The sequence below is a fragment of the Rhinolophus sinicus genome, linkage group LG03 (genome assembly GCF_036562045.2).
Source record: "Rhinolophus sinicus isolate RSC01 linkage group LG03, ASM3656204v1, whole genome shotgun sequence".
In the NCBI taxonomy this organism is placed as follows: domain Eukaryota; kingdom Metazoa; phylum Chordata; class Mammalia; order Chiroptera; family Rhinolophidae; genus Rhinolophus; species Rhinolophus sinicus.
In genome coordinates this window covers 144,209,900-144,228,891 of record NC_133753.1, presented here as the reverse complement: position 1 = coordinate 144,228,891, position 18,992 = coordinate 144,209,900, and positions in this window count along the sequence as shown.

The window sequence follows — 18,992 nt, the reverse complement described above, 5'->3', positions numbered from 1 at the left end:
GAGCTATATATTCTCTCTCTCTCTCTCTCTCTCTCTCTCTCTCTCTCTCTCTCTCTCTCTTTGTACAGTTTCAGGTGTACAAAACAATGTAATAGACATTTCATCCCTCACAAAGTGATAACCCCCTCCCCCAATCTATTGCCCCTCTGACATTGTATATATCTATTAGAATTCCATTGACTCTGTTCCCTATGCTGTACTCCATGTCTCATGACTATATATATAATAAATTATAGTTGACATACAATATTATTCAGCTTCAGCTTCAGGTGTACACTGCAGTGGTCAAGCATCTGCACCATCCCTGCAGTGGTCTCCCAAATAAGATGTCCCCATCTGACACCCTACAAATCTTTGCAACATTATTGATTATATTCCCCAAACTGTCTTTCGTATCCCCATGGCAATATTGTAGTTACCAATTTATGCTTTCTAATCCCTTCACCTTCTTCCTCATCCCCACCACCCTCCCTTCTAGCAACCATCAGTTTTTCTTCTGTATCTCTGAGACTATTTCTGTTTACTTTGCTCATTTATTCAGTTCTTTAGATCCCACTTATAAGTGAGATCATATGGTATTTGTCTTTCTCCGACTGACTTATTTCACTTAGCATAATGTTCTCTAGGTCCATCCATATTGCTGCAAATGGTAAGATTTCATTCTTCTTTATAACCAAGTAACAATTCACTGTATAAATGTACCAGTTTCTTAATCCAGTTGTCTACCGATGGGAATTTCAGTTGTTTCCAAGTTTTGGCTATTGTAAGCTGCGCTGCAATAAACACAGGTGTGTATATATTTTTTTCGAGTTAGCATCTTGGATTTCTCTGGCTAGATACCTAAGAATGGAATTGTTGGGTCATAAGGTAGTTCCGTTTCCAGTTTTTTGAGATACCTCCATACTGTTTTCCATAGTGGCTGAACCAATCTGCAATCCCACCAGCAGGGCATGAGGGTTCCCTTTTCTCCACAACCTTACCAGCACTTGTTGTTTGTTGATTTATTGATAACAGCAATTTTGACTGGGGTGAGGTGGTAACTCATTGTGGTTTTTATTTGCATTTCTCTAATGATTAGTGAGGTTGAGCATTTTTTCATCTGTTGGCCATCTGAATGTCCTCTTTAGAGAAATGTCTTTTCATGTCCTCTGCCCATTTTTTAATTGGGTTGCTTGTTTTTTTGATGTAGAGCTGAATGAGTGTTTTATAAATTTTGGATATTAACCCCTTATCAGATGTATCATTGAAATTATTTTCTCCCACTCAGTAGGCTGACTTTTTGTTTTATTGATGGTTTCCTTTGCTCTTAAAAAAAGTTTAAAGTTTGATGTAATCCATCTGTTTTTTTTTTCTTTTACTTCCCTTGCCTGAGGGGGTATATCAGTAAACATATTACTCAGAGTAATATCTGCAAATTTACTCCCTATATTTTCTTCTAGGAGTTTTATGGTTTTAGGTCAGTATTTTAATCATGTGGGTAAGGGCCTATGATAGGATGTGACATTGGGAATGAGAAAGAAGAAAGATATATGTGAGGGTTACCTAGAAAGGAGAAATGTTTAATGGTAAATTTGAAAGACTAGACAAGGGGGAAGGAGCTGAGTGTTATTAAATGTTCAAGTAAAGAAACGGTGAGACTTTTTTAAAGAAAATAGAGTTGAGAGATTAATTTCTGTGTATATAATATGTATCTATATTTCTGTTGTAATTACTTCCTTCAAACATGATTAGTGTTTAATTTGTTTTAAGTCTTATATGTCCATGATTCTTTTTTTTTCTTTTTAATTAAATTTATTGGGGTGACAATTGTTAGTAAAATCACATAGATTTCAGGTGTACAATTCTGTATTACATCATCTATAAATCCCATTGTGTGTTCATCACCCAGAGTCAATTCTCCTTCCATCACCATATATTTCATCTGTCCATGATTCTTTAAACTAATATTGCAATATATTTATTTCCCTTCTTTATAAAAACAAAATAACCCACTAAAATTCTTTAAAGCCCATTATCCTTACTTATTCTTATGCTCTGAATTTATCATACCTAAAGAGAAAAACAGACAGCTGTTTCTCACTGGATCATCCATATTACCCCCTGACCCCCAATTTAAAAGCTAAAAATTCTTTTAATTTATTTTAATCAACTTTCCTTAGCTTCTTATTAGTTTACAATACTGCTTTCCCAAATAAAGTTCCACAGAAGCCACACTATGTTAATTAGACATGTTGTGATAGTATACATTTACACTGAACATGGATATTTCAGACTGTTGTTTAATTGAGTACGTTTACATTTCTGATCTCATACATTTTATGAGCAATTTTACACCAAAAATATTCTGAAAGTTCGCAATTGCTCACAGTAGTAATATTTGGTAGCACCTAATGTTATGTACCTTTCTCATAAGTTGTTTTACTCCATTAGTCTAACAGAATTAATTATGTCCTTTCTGCATTGGTAAACGAGTATATCTTTGATTGCTATGGATTTATTTTATTTCAATAATGAGTACAGAATGAGAAATAGAAGTAGTAGATGAGAAACTTAGGGGTGTTTTTAAAGATTTGTGCAATATTAAAACATAAACACACTTTGTTGACTGGTATCATGTAAGTCTTGTCTCCTAGAAGGAGATATTCAAACTCTATAACATTGATTCTTGTTATGGCTACTTATTTTTTATTGTAAATATTTTATTCATGTATATCATCTATACCAAAAAGTTCACCGATCAAAAGTTTACAGCTTGATGACTTTTTCACAGAATGAATTAACCGGTGTATCTGGCATCTGGATTAAGAACAGAACTTTATTACAAACTCTGGAACCCCTCTCCTCCTTCTAGACACTATTCTCTCTCAAGCATTACTATTATCCTTATTTGTAGCATCATACATTACCTTTTTATATTTGTTTTTGAATATTATGTAAATTATATTGTATAATATATATGTGTTTTGCAAACTGACCTCTTTCATTCAACATTATGTTGATGAGATTTATTCATATGGTTTATGTGATTATGGTTCATTCATCTCATTGTCATATAGTACTATTTATTGTATAAATATAATTTACTTATCAATTCTACTTTTGATGGTGTTTGTATTGTTTTTATTTGAGCAAGTATAATTAATGTCACTGTGAACATCCCTGTGCATATAATTTTATGAATATATGTACATATTTACTTATGAGTAAATCCTGAGAGTAAAATTGGAGAGTCATAATCTGGTCATAAATAAGTTTTATCAGATTCTATCAGTTTTACATTCCTGTCAGCCACATATGAGAGTTTAAGTTATTCCATATCCTTCACAATACATGGTACTTTTCTGATTTTTAGTTTTTTAAATCTGATAGGTGTGTACTTGTAGAACATTGTAGTTTTAATTTGCATTTCATTGATTGACTAATAAAATGATGACTTTTTATATGCTTATTGGCTGTTTGGATATTCTGTTTTGTAAAGAGCCTATTCATTTGCCCACATATATAGTGGAGTACCTATTGATTGTAAAATTATACATGTATAATTACCAGACATTTTTAAAATTGATACCAATCTCGTTTTGTTCATGAAGATAAAAAACAGAGCAGAGGAGTCTCTAAACTAAAGATAGAAGATTTCAACTGAACCAATGATGTCAGTGGATTGCTAGTGATAGGGATTTTGAACATTTCCTGATCACACACTAGGCAAGTGTGGGTCTAAGAGACATTTTTCTTTCTGATTTTAAGATTTAAAAGATGCATAAAACAACCTTCTTCATTCCTCCTTTGTTTTAAATCCTAGTTTCTATTTAGTTTCAAGGCCTGGAAAAAGGAATGATCAGGGAGTAGATACTGCCTTCACAGTGAGATAAAGATTCTAAACCTACCTTATTACATTATCTTGTAGAAATAGAGATTGAACAGAAAAATCCTAAGCATAAAATCACTTAAAGTCAAACCAAAGATGATGAATGTTCCATAGAAACCATACAACTTTTAACAACTTTTTTTCCCACTGAAAATCTGTCCTAGAGATATATACTTTAGTCAATATTATACTTCTTTTATTATGTAGGGTTTTGCTTGTAAGCAACAGACTCCAGCTCTGGCTAATTTATCATGCTCTATACCCAAACGCTATGAAGACATAAGATTAATCAGAGACTCATAAGCAAGGCAGAAGGACCGAGCCTCTGAAGGACAGACTCTAGTGTAGCTGCAGTGATCTAGATAGGAAACACTAAGGGACAGGTTAATCACAGAGAAAATCACTTTTGCTTTTTGTGTTATACCCCACGGGATTTCATTTCTGCCAGTGAACATTCAGGTATTTCAGCTTAGATTAAATACAGGTACACAGTTAAGAAAGAATAAGGTACCTTGATTGAATACATTTCTATGCAATTGTTAATGGATAGTTTCCGTGGCAAAGATGTATTGCTACTATCAGAACAGGGTTGGAAGAGTAGCGGCAAAGCTTGCTGGATGAGAAAAAAGTGACAGAGACCCACTAGGCTCTTTTTAGTGGTAGATAGAAGAACAGAAATGGACATCCTTTTAGAGGTAAATTTTTGATACTAACTCCTTAGTGAAACTTAATTACACTAACCCATTTTAAGCAGTGAGATGAAATAAAGTTAAATAATTTAGCAAGGATGAGTGACTAGAGTGACTAGAGGTGAGCAAGAGAGCTACTACAATTATTATCCTCTGACACTTATGTGATATCATACTGAGAAAAATCTTGAGGTATGCTTAGATAGATAAATATTTCTGATAAAATTATTCCTGATGCAAGTACAAATGTAAGATCTAGGTTTCAATATAGAATCAATGCTGAAATATTTTCACTTAACTGCCTCTGTAATATTATTGTAGCTCCATTAGTATAACCTGCATATGGTGAAGAATAAAAGATTATAAATCATTCATCATGTATTTTCCTCTAAGTTATTACTAAGCTTCTGTGATTTAAAAATAAAAATAGTCTTTGGTAGTTGCTGCCATTTACTGAGTCACAATGTTTGTTGGAAGTACTAGAGAAGTAAAGTTTATTTCCCAAGAGTGATATTTTTCTGAAAGTTCTATCAAGAAACATGGCCACCTCTCATCAAATGATAAGTTTCTTTGTGATAAATAAAATTTATCACAATTAGAGGAAAATAATAACTTAAAATAGATAGCCAAAAGGGAAAGAGAGGGTTATATATCATATACCATACAATAGAACGGAAAGGGAAGAATTTTTAAAAAGTAAAAAAAAAAAAAAAAAAAAATATGTGGGGGGTGGGAGAGAAAGAGAGGACAGAAAGATTAAAGAAATAGGGAGAAAAGCCTCAATCCAGAATGCGGGACACAAGCTGAAAGAAAGAGAAAATGAACAGTGTTAGTACATAATAAGGAAACCCTAAAGCCAGCCAAAGCCTGATGCTAACAGTTTGATGCTGTGATATTTGCAAAGAGTCCATAAGCCAAGGCAAAGCATATAAGAGCAAGATAAGAGAGCCACCAGTTCAGCGGAAGAGATACATGATGATGTACTGGAAAATACTGGAAAGGAAAATAAAGTCAAAATGATACACAGGTTTAGCTAACTGTGGGAAATTGAATTTGTCATCTCAAAAATAAACCAAAAAAAAATCAGTTTTTAAGCAGCTGACTTAGAAACACTATATATACGTGTTTTTAAAAATTTCCATGATATACGTAATTTAAATGCACACATAAGTTCAATTATCATAATTTTAAATGATTGGTAGTCCAAGAAATTTATAAAGAATACATATATAAACTTCATATCAGTTCAGTATTCACTGGCAACTCCAAACACATTTTGTATTTTAATCTGGATTCCCTATACCAGCTAACAGAGTGATATCTAAGTTCAAGTCCAGAAGATATATTTCAGGGTTGCTTTTATGAGATTTATTTGAGTATTTCATTGCATTTGCCATTGCTATTTCATAAAATTTGTGGAAAACCAAAAAGTACTTTTACAAAATAGAAAGAATAGATCATATAGAGTTAATAAAATTGAAGAATAAAGTAAAAGGAAATCATTAAGTATACTATATCAGATAAATTTAAGCTTAGTAGGTATATTCCCTAATTATGTGTCCACTGAAAATAAAAAGCTCAAAATTTTTTAAAAAGCACATAATGTCAAAAATATATTGTTGACATTTTGTGTATAATTCAAGAAGTATATTGTTTTTCCCCTCTCTGGAAAGAGAACTACTATGTATAATATACAGCTGTTGTTCAAATTATTGTCATTTGGTCTTGCTACAAAATTTAAAACAACATTTTTATATGAAATTAAGGATAAATAATAATTTACTCCCAGATATATCCATTTGCATCCCCATACTAAAACTCTAGTAATCCTAAGTAAACATGGATTATTTTAATTTCTGGAAGATTTTGTCAATTGTCTGAACATCAAACAGATAACCAGATTGGTCTCTAGGCTTTTGCCTTAGATCTGGTTAAACACAACTGCATGCAAGCATACAGCTTTAGATTTTGGAATAGTACGTATCACACATAATGGCACGATTTGATAATTATTTGTTATTGTTATTGTCTCTGTTTTAAAATGTTGCTAACATAGGAGATTACTAAATGGAAATTAATTTTGAGAAAAATGCTTAATACAACTATAATATGAGTATGTGCTCACTTTAAAAACAAAAGTGATACAAAACAGAAATAGAAACTTCCATTTTTAAAAGTGTCTCATTTTATGCTCAGAAGCAGTCTCTCCTAATTTCACACTAAAGATATCTGCAATGATGAAGAAAAGGTAAATACTCAAAATATCATAAAATTGAGAAAAAATTGATAAACAAAATGAGGCAAAACATATCAGTTTATGGACTGGTTTTAAAAGGCTGTTAAATTAGGATTAAGTATATATATATGTGCACTGTTCTTGAAAAAAATCAAGAAGGGAGTTCTTGATAAATACATTCTTAGATAAATGCATTCTTTACTATATTACAAAGGTATAATAATTAAAACAGTATAGGATTGGCATACAAACATATAGATCAATGGAACAGAATAGACAGTCCAGAAATAAACCAATGGATATATTGGTCAATTAATTCATCACAAAGAGGCCAAGAGTATTTAATGGGGAAAGGATAGTCTCTTTGCCCATTATATATTCTCAATAAATAGCATTGGGAAAACTGGATAGCCATATGCAGAAGGATGAAACTTCACCACTATCTTACACCATACACAAAGGTAACTCAAAATCAATTAAAGAGTTGAATGTAGGAGCCGGGGTCATAAAACTCCTAGAAGAAAGCATAGACAGTAAGCAACTTCACATAGGTCTTTGCAGTGATTTTTTTTGTATCTGACACCAAAAACCAAAGCAACAAAAAAATAAATAAATAAGTGGGACTACATCATACTAAAATTTTTTTTACACAGAAAAGGAAACCATCAACACAGTGAAAAGACCATCATTGAATGGGACATAATATTTGCAAATCATATATCTGATAAGGGACTAATATACAAAATATATAAAGATCTCATATAACTCAGCAAAAAGTTCAAGCAATCTGATTAAAAAATGGGCAGAAGATTGACAGAGACATTTTTCCAAAGAAGACACAGAGATAGCCATGGAGATTTATAAAAAAATTAAAAATAGAACCACCATATGACTCAGCAATTCCACTTCTGAGTATTTATCCAAAGGAAACAAAAACACTAACTTCAAAAGATATATTCGCCTACATGTTCATTGCAGCATTATTTACAATAGCCAAAATATGAACACAACCTAAGTGTCCATCCATGGATTAATGGATAAAGACTATGTGATTTGTTTGTGCACATATATATGTTTATGTATGTATATCCATGTGTGCATGCACACACACACACACACACATACACAGACACACACACAGTGTAATATTTTAAAAAAGAATAAAATCTTGCAATTTATGACAAAATGAATGGACCTCAAGGGCATTATGTTAAGTGAAATAAGTCAGGCAAACAAAGATAAATACTGTATGATCTCTTTTATATGTGAAATTTAAACAACAACAAGCGTATAGATTAAAGAACAGATGGGTGGTTGCCAGAGGTGGAGGGGAGTGGGAAGGGGGACAAATAGGTGAAGGGGGTCAAAGATAAAAGTAATACAAAATAAATATGGTACATTATTAGAAAACAACAAAAAAATGTTGATATCTAAAAAATAACTTGATCAGATATTTATGGGATTGTGCTGAATCTATAGGTCAGGGCAAAACATTGACATTTTAATAACATTGTATCTTTTATGCATGAACAAGGAACATATCTCCATTGATCTAGATTTCCTTTCATTTCTTTCAATAGTGTTTCACAGTTCTGTCCACACAGATCTATACATACTTTGTTGAATTTATAATTGAGAATATCTTTCCTCTTTTCATTTTTTGGTGTATTTAAATAATATTATTCTTCCTTGAGATTCCAATTATTCATTGATAGCATATAGAATAAGAGTTGACTTTTGTGTATTTGACTTGTATTTGACTTCTGTTATCTCAATCAACTTATATAACACATGGGGAAATAAGCTACATTTTTACTTGAATTTCTAAAATCATGGAGGAAAAAAAAATCCTTACTAACTAGAAAATTGAAAATTTATAATTATGCTGTACAAAGATATTTATTTAAGACAACAAGAACAGTATGCTCTTAAATATGACCATATATAGATATTAGAGCTATAAATCAATGCAGGAGAAAGAAGAGAGATAAAGGCAGTTAGAAATGCACATTGGGTATTATTAGTATTTTTCAGCTACTCACTCTCTCATTTAACAGTATTAAGAAATAAGAATTGAAAATAGAAATATTTCCCACTTTGAGACGGAAAAATACCAAGGTAAATATCAGTGAAAATGAGTTTGCGATAGAGTTTGTGTAAATCAATTTGTACTACCAATGCAGACTTTTAGAAGGCAAATCCTGCTGTTCTTGGCAGACAGTGAAGGAGCCAAGGATTAATCATTAAGTCCATCTGTTGAAAAATCCCAATTTTAAATAGATTTTGATCTCTTTAAGAATAAAATAAAGATAAAAAATGGAAAGTAAGGAAAATACTACAGTATAAATTAAAAGATTATCGTCTTAAAGAGAAAAACAGTACACCAGCCAAAAATGTTGCAGGATCTAGAAGAAACTTTTAGAAAACCATTTGGCATCCTCAAGTAAATTCAATATTCTTGCTATTTATGAAATAGGAAAATAATAATATATAGGGAGAATAGACCTAGAAGAAAATAGAAAACTCAAATAAGAAAAGAAAGATGAATTAAATAATTCTTACAATGACATAAGAATGCAAATATAGACAAGATATCCAAACTAGAGATAATGTAAATCAGACTCAAGACTGGAGGACCATAAGTAAATTACATGCATAAAGTAATGAGAAAACTCGCTTTACATTATCTTAACATATCATACATGTTCAGAATTGTTGGAAACCTAAAATTGTTCTCCTTTGTAATAAAAAGATAAAACTTCTGTTTTGGTTAACTTTTTTTATTTAAAAGCAAATGTTTCTAAAATCTATGATTAAGCTAAATTGAGCTTCAACGTAGATTCTTTCATCATCTCTTATTTATATGACAAAAAATAAATGTGAAAGAGATTAACTGACTTAGGTAGTCATACATCTAATAAATGGTAAAGTCAAGCTGACTTATTAAACACTATACTATAATATGTCTCTTAATGAAATATAAAAAAAAATAACCACTGTCATAATCACTACCAATAACAATAAAAACAGAAAACAGGTAAGAAAATTAGAAAAGGTCAAATGTATTTATTATAATAGAAATATTAATAAATTAAAATTACTTTAGAAAACAGAAATTCTCATATAAGATTAAAATCAATACAAATATATTCCTTCTGTAAGAAAGACACTAAGAAAAATTTGCATAAGAAACTAAAAGACACAGAAATTGTGTAAAGATCAGAAAAATACAATAAAATGTAAGTAATGATAATGGCAATATTGAAAAAAGAAAGACTACGTATTAAATAGAATGTAGGGGCATAGCCATCATTTATTCATTCAACAAATATTCAGGATGTGTGTTCAGTACAAATGTTTTGTATGGTAAAATAAAAATATATACATGTCCTTACCATTACCAAAATAATACTTAAGTGAGACTAACACTAAATAAATGTGTAACAGAAAAAGATTTAAATATTTTATATGTACTATGAAATAAAAGTTACTGAAATTATGAAAGCAATAGCATTTGTTAAGCTTTACATAACTGCAAGCCTTATACAATATATAGATTTAAAAATTAAATGATGCTAAAAATACCAGGATTTTTTTTTCTCTGGAATTTTTATTTCTTTCACATAGAAGCAGGACCTTATCATTATTTACTTTAAGAAAAGATGCCCAGGGAGATAAAACCCTCCTGTTCTGATAGATATTTAAGCAAAAAATGACTGGAAACCATACATATCTGTTTTCATAGACGTCAGCAAAGTATAACTGGAAGCTACAAACATAAATTGAAGCTTAGGTTATTATCATTAAGAGGTTTTTTTCTTTATTTCAAGTCACAATTTGTGTTTTCTTTTTCTTGCAATTCTATGTAGATAATTTGCAAAATTATATACAATAAAATATTTATTATTTTCTGTTAGAATAAAATGTAAGTACAATATCAAGAACTTAATCAATTATATGGTTGTTTGCACTTTAGAAAAAGCTTCTTCTGAATTTTAAATATTCAGTTTTTGAATCCCAGAAGCACTGATTCTTGCCTTAGACTAGAATTTAAATTTAAAATTTATAAAATGTATACAAATGTGCCTGGACTATTTTGGGAAAAGAATGGAGTATCATTACAGACGTGGTAGACCAAAACAGAAAGTCAAATTACATACAATATTTGAAACTCACCTAAAATATTTCATTTCCTTTAGCTTTATTTGATTTATAAGCTACATTATCTAAAGATGGACATTTCTAGTGTAATCTGGCACATTTCTGTGAGTTATTCTGTAAGGAATTAGGAGCAACAAAATAATTCATTGAAGGATATGGAAGAAGATTACTTTCCTCACAGAAAATGCAAAGTAAGATACGCATATAAACCAGTCTTAGGTTGTGACAGTCACTAGATAAATAGGGTAGAATTGAAATTTCTGTTGCTATTACCTTTCCTTTTAAGGATTTGTAGATGGAAATGTCTGGGAAAAGTTTAGTATTGCACATTATATAATTGTACTTCATCCGCAGCATTAATAAGCTAATGCAGCATTAATAAGCTAATTAATAAGCTAACCACCTAATCTAATATTCTCCATTTTTCTATTACTATCTATTAATCAGTATTATTATTATCATGGTCGTTGTTAATTTCCTTTATAACCCTATTAGTTAGAACTTCTTGAACAATATTAAACAACTCTCTCCCAGTAGATATCGTTTCATCGTATTTTGCATGATCAAAGTAAATTAGTCCAATAGTGGTTTTGAGAATCTGTAAAATAACCACTGGATAGTACGCAAAACACACCTAATGTACGGAATTTAAAGAAGACAAGGTTTAGCAAAGGACCTGCGATATAGTGACGTAATCAAGAAAATTGATTACTGAATGTAGTTCCAGTCTGCTCCCACTAGGATACCTTCTTGGGAGTGTGAGTAGAAGATAGGATTCTTCCAAGTTGCAGGGAAACTCAAAGCAAGTTTTCCAAGCCTCACCATCATTTTCCAAGCCATACCATCAAGAAACTGCAACATAATTATGGTAGATAGTGGCAAAAACTGCTTTGAGCGAGTAACTTTATGTAGCATCAAGATTCTGGGAACAGTTTCTTTCAACACTAAGGCTTTATCACTGTATTATCTATAGATTATATATTATATTTCATTGATTTTTAAAGGTATGCTTTTCACATGTTAATATTTCAGAAACTGGGACTCATAATATAACTGATGGAGGCCTACTACAGCTGTTGACCTGGTCTAAAATCGATTTTCTTCCAGAGATAATTTCTTTTGTTTTTGTGGTTCCTGGGGTCATTGCCAGTCTGAAACCACTTGAAATCAAAATCCCTGCTTAATACTTTTTAGAAAGCACTGTCAGTGTGACTCTAGGGAAGATCTGTTTTCACTTTACCTCAAACAACCAACTGTACGTTCAAGACATAGAAGACTGTTTTCTAACCCTTTCTTTATAGTGCATCTATTTCTTATTATCTTTGAGTATGTTCCAGGTTTACATGTGGGTCTACAGCTAGACTCCCTAACTAGGGCATTCTTCTTCATTAATGGAACATACAATAGTGATGTGACTTTTAATTGATTTTCATTTTATTAAATGTAGGAATGAAAAACAGAGATCACACCTGCACAGTTATGCTGAAATTTTGTAATGATAACCTACCAGTGAGAGTGTGCTATAATCCCTTCAACATGAGGACAGGAAATACTGAGGACCATAGGTTGTGCATGCCTATTGTGCAGCTAAGAATGAATTCACTTTTTTTTGTTTGTTGTTGAGCCCAAGTTAAATGGAATATAAGAGAACAGCATTATGATGGAAACTGGGCATTCAATGAAAATTTATAGGCTAACTGAGGAGTTTACTTTGGTGGACCATGGAAATTAATTATTTAGGGTTTAACATAAATAATGCTGGTCAAAAAGAGTTTCATAAATGATTTAACATAATTTGTGGTTATATATGAGGTTCAAATCAAATATTGGAAGGTAGAAAGAAGCAAAAACAAGAAAAAAAATAAATAAATGCCAAATCTAAGGACAGGTCCTTATCTATAGAACAGGTCCTATCTGCTACAATTTCTAGCCCCCTCTCTTCAATGGAGGCATCATTGCAACCATTAAGCACTGGCCTAGGAAATATTTCTTTTTTTTTTTTAATTTTTTTAAAATTTATTTTTAAATTTATTGAGGTGACAATTGTTAGTAAAATTACATAGATTTCAGGTGTACAATTCTGTATTACATCATCCATAAATCCCATTGTGTGTTCAGCACCCAGAGTCAGTTCTCCTTCCATCACCATATATTTGATCCCCCTTACCCTCATCTCCCACCCCCCACCTCTCTTACCCCCTAGTAACCACTAAACTATTGTCTGGAAATATTTCTAAAAGTGAGTTGATTGTGTATTCTACTCCAATGTCAATGTCTTGAAGATATCCCCTTCCTCAGCACTACTATGCCATATAGTCACATAGTATCTTGATATTGGATCTACCACTGTCGCATTTCACATTTTGCCACAATAAACTCTTCTGATGACACTTTTCTTTGTGAAACAATCAATTTTCTAATCTTCTGTGATTTTGAAGTTAACTATTTAGCTCCCGCCCTTTTGAACATGTTTTTCTGTGCCCCGAGCAGTTAACCACCCTCAACTAATTAAATAAACAATTCCAGAACTGTTTCAGAGAACTTCTTCTCTTTCTGCACATTCTCTCTCCTTAGGTAGCCTCACAAAATACCATGACATCAAATAAAATATATATTTGATAACAACTAAATCTATATTTTCATTTCAATAATACTCCTTTGAACTCCACGCTCACATATATCTGATTACCTTTTGGACATTTCTACTTTGATATCAGACATAGATTGCCTCCTTTTTTAATTCACCATTCATGCAACAAACTCTTAACTTGTTCAATAAGTGTCATTGTACACACAATTTTCTCAGAGGAATGTTTTGCACAGCCTTGTACTATAAATTAGTAACATTCGTTACATCCCTTTTTATTGTATTAGAACATAAGATCCATGAAAAGATGAGTTATGACCATTTTGTTCACTGTTTGAAACTGGTAGAGTATATCTGACATAGACGCTGACCTCCTGATCAATATACAGTCGTTTGTTAGAGAAATAGTAATTTTCCTTGTCTACCAGCCACTACACAACAATGGTAACCTAAAAAAAGAAAAGTCTGTATAGTTTTTCAATGTATAGTCTATGTCAGGGGTCATTACACACGGGCCCACAGGCCAAGCCTGGCCCATGGACTATTTGTCTATGGCTTATGAGCTAAGAACATTTTTTTGTCTGTCTGTTTTCATTTATAAAGGCTATAAAAAAACAATAATAAAGGAAAAAGGGACAGAGATGATATGTGACCTGCAAAGCCTAAATTGTTTATCATCTGGCCTTTTACAGAAAAATTATATAGACTTCTGGCCTACACACAATGGCCCCCAATGTTGTATAGGACACAATCTGTGCAGTTAGCTGTACATTGCTGTTTTGAATGAAGTAATTATTCTTGGGTCGCATGAGTCTAGCTTCTTTTCCATTTTGGGGGGCCTTATCATTAGATCAATAACAAACAAACATAAATGTAGAAGAAACAGCAACAAAAAATCCTCCACAAAAACAAAAACATTGATTTAATCTAGGCCAATTCAGTTGTGAGGGGCAGTATGCATGTATGTCAAAGCTAAATAGAAGAAATTCTTCTTTTGCCATTCAGTGAAAGCACAGCATGAAGCTGTTATCTTACAGTTGTTTGGCTATTGGCCATGATTATTCTGGAGGGGATGGAATATCATAAAAATAAGGTACATATTTTCTTGCAAACCCTGCTATTGTATAGTTGCAGTCTTTTTTCAGGTCAGTGAAGGTTAGAAATAACAGGACTACAGAACTTGTAAATGCAAATACTAACTTTCAAAAAGCCCTGTAGTGAGCTGTTCCTGTGATATATAAGCCAACTATAACCTGAATATATCAAAATCATATTCTGTTTCTACACAGAAAGACAATGCGAACTCCCCTAGAAGCCACATGGCAAAATTTCATTTTTAAGAAGAAACTAGAATATTGAGAAAATCACTAGGAAAGAAACAAAAGACAGAAAAAAAAAAAATCAGTCAATCTCCTATTGCATCAATATAAAAGGAGATATGCCAAGAGCTTTGTGCCTTCCTTTTTAAATGAGAATCCAAAAAAGGGCAAAATAGTTGGAAGGAATAAAAATAATGTCAATCCCTATTATTGTCAGATGTTTGGGTAGGCTCAGAAGTTCTATATGTGCTTTCAGGTTGCTATGACTAGGTTTTGTAAAAATGACTTGCAAATAAGTTTGCTTCTTCAGCAAGCTACAGATATGCTTTGTAAATAAGAAATAGAAACATACCACAGTAAGCAGAGTTATTATATTTTTCCAACAACATATACATGAACATTTAATTTCTCAATTAGAAATTGTATAATTATAAAACTTGGTTTTATTGCATATTGAAGGCAAAAGGGTAAGATTACACAAGTGTTTTTAAGAGATATACGATGACAGGACCCTTAGAATAGAATACAAATAATGTCTAATAAAACACAGATATTAGTTATAATATCCACTACAGATTTATCTGTGTACCAATTAAATAAGTAAATAACAGTTAGAACCTAGTAAAGTGTAATGCTATGCTTTTTCTGTAATCAATTACTTTTGTTTTTAAAGACATATAAAACAGGTTAGGTTTGTGATATTAAAGTTTTCTTATGCTTGTAGGAACTGAACACATTAGCTACGTAAGGAAAAGGAAACAACTGGACTGGAGAGAAGGAAACCCGCTTTCCTTATTTACTGCCAACCAGCTATGTGACCTGAGTCACCCAAAGAAATCACACATGGAGCATTTATAACATACAGAATGCTTTAAAACTGTCATGCATTTTAAGTAGTTTTACGAAATTTAAATCATCCCAATGCAGACACTGAGATTGAGTAACTAGTCAAGGTTCCACGGTTAGTAAATGATTTGAACTGATCTGTCTACTGGGATCTTAGATAGAGCCCATATGTTCATCACAATTAATGCCTAAATTTCTCCGGCTCTTATTTTCTGTTAAATAAGGGTGCTGAATTATACAATTGCCTTTATTCCTTCTAATTCTATCAATTTTTATATTTGTTTCTTACTTTTAGGTGTATCTGTTCCTTAAATCTACTCACCCCTCCTCTCAGATCACTCCCTGTGTCTCTTCTCACCGTTCTTCCACTTATTCTTATATATAGTAAAGTAACTCTTCGCAACATCTTCTTCTTAGCTTTCTTTTATTCTAATTCTATATATCCTATTTTGGGGTTTTATTTTTATTTTAAAAATAATCCACGTTCTTGAGAATAATCATATTATATAAAATTATATTGCTATTTCATCCATGATATTGCCCAAAGGGAAGAACAATCAAAAATGTCTACTACTGGAAAATGTAAGTGTTACAGTTTTTTCAATGTTTCTTTCTTCATATCTTAAAACCACGTGTCATAATTTTAAAATAAACTATCTTTGCCAAGTATCGTTATGACCTGAAATTCTATGTAGGTATATATATATATATATATATTTTTTTTTTTTTTTTTTTTTTTTTTTTTTTTTTAAGAGTAATAGTATTCTTTTCTGGCTAGTAGATTTTTTTTTTAATTGGGCTGATTTTCATTAGAATTAATTATATTCCTAAACTAGTAAATTTCTACTGTTTTCTTTATACTGAAAGAAGTTGCTAAATAATCGTCATCTCATCAGATTCTAATTTGGCTTATAATTACAAAAGTGTTAAGAAGTTAAAATGCTATCTCAGTTTTACAGGACAAAATTTTATGAAATCATCCTCTTACAAATTGTACAGAAAAGAAACACTACATTGCTGTTACTGAAATGTAAGGATGCCTAGGAAGATTGTCTCAAAAAAAAAAAAAAAAGCAGCAATCTAACATTTGCTAATATGTCTTCTACAAAATATTACTCTGATAGGTCACAACAACATTTTTGTTTTCAATTCCTTGCACATGTCCTACTTTCCTATAAAATAGTCAAATAAAACACCAATTTGTTGGATTTATGGCACTTGATTAGGAAAACAAGCAAGCAAGCAAACAAACTAAAAAAAAAAGTTAGAACCTCCTAACTATGGAAATCAACTGGCACATTTTAACCATAAAGAAGAAGAGTACATCACTTTAATGGAAGAAACAGTCAGTAGGTTCAGAAAACATGGTTGTATTCCACAGTCCACTTTTTTGTTTGTTATTCTTAAATTCTAAGAGTTTTTTCTGTAAATCCTAGAGGATAGTTTGAAATTTTAATGAGACTCAATATAGCAACTATTTTTTTTTATGGACTATGCTGAGAAATCTTTGTCTAATTCAAGTAAAACTTAACAATTTGTTCCTATGTTTTCTTGTTTGTTTGTGTTTTTTAATTTGTTTTAGCTCTTATATGTATATACACAATACATTTGAGTGAATGTGACTTTTGTGAGGTTCCATTTTGTGCATGGTGATAGCCAATTGTTCCAAAACTGTTTGTTGAATAGCCTATCCTGTCCCACACTGAGTTACCTTGGTACCTCTTGCAAAAATCAATTGAACCTACGGAACTATCTATAAATATAAGGATTAACTTCTGGACTCTCAATTCTGTTCCATTGATCTATACATCTATCCATATTCTGGCACAACAGTGTCTTGATATCTGTTACTATATAGTAAGTTTTGAAATCAGAAAATGTGAGTTCTTCAATTTTAGTCTTTTTCAAAACTGTTTGAACACTTCTAGGTGTTTTGTGTTGCCAAAGAGATTTCATGATCTGCTTATAAATATCTGCAGAAAAGCCTGCTGGAATTTGATAGGGATTATGTTAAATCTATAGATCAGTTATGGGAAAAATCGCCATGTAAACAATATTTTATCTTCCAGTCCACTGAGCATGAAATGTTTCTCATTTATCCTTTTAAAATTTTGGCCAGAAAAGTTTTATAATTTTCAGTGTATAAGCTTTTCACTTGTTTTGTAAAATTTATTACTATGCTTTTTATACATACATGTATAAACTGAGCATTATTGTGACTTTTAAAACTTAGATATTACCAGTTTGTTCATAAACTATGTTACTAATCTTTTAACCTTGTTTATTCCAAGTAACTTGCTATTTAGTTAATTCATGAATTAGCATAAACCATTTCCACAAGCTCGTTCTCCTTCCGGGCAAAATAATCCACAAAATATGTTTCTTGAAAATATACCATTTAATAGAATGTCCTTAATTTACTCTCTGTCATATCACAGTGTTGAAGGAATTTTAGTTTATATAGTTTAAGACACACTTAGAATATGGTATATGATGTCTCTAAAAGTTGGGGAGGGCCTGTTAAACAAGGATATAAAAACATTATCTCCATATCATCTTTCAACTTTCTAATGATGGCATAGGTAAACCTCTGTGACTCTTCCAGGGATGAAATTTCAATTTACTATTTTGGTAGGGATGAAAAGCTATAGGGAATACTTGCCCTTCCTACCAAATGCCCCTTGCCCATAAGTTAAATAAGGTACAGTAGGGATTTTTCAATTGTTAAGAATAGCTATTGTGACTATACACCAAGTAAATAACTACAGGTGGGTCCCTGGTACTGAGTCTATCACAAGGCAGACTGAAGCCATTCATCACCTAACCTTATCATGAGCTCTAATGAACCATATTGCCATTTCAGGTCCTTAGGATTGATATTAGCACATGGAATCCAGAATCTCTGACAAGTTCATCCATATTTCACTTTGTTTTAAATTTGATTAAATCTAAACTTGTTCTTTTCTCTCTTTTGTCTAGTGAGCTCAAAATCCATTTATATAATATATTCTACATGTGTTTATCTCCTATAAAATATTAAAGTCTTTCCAATTTTTTAAATAATATGGTTTTCCCTTCCATATTTGACTACAATTATTAACTTGGAACATGATGGGCTCTGACTCTCTCAGTCTGGAAACAATGTGATGTGATGGGGATAAGGCAAGAAAATAATGGATTTCCCCTTCCAAGGTGGTGCTGAAATGAAGCAATAACAGTGTCTTCAAGCAAAGTAAGAAATCATTTCAACAGGCAATTGAAAAGAGGTTGTTTTGCTGGTACCTGT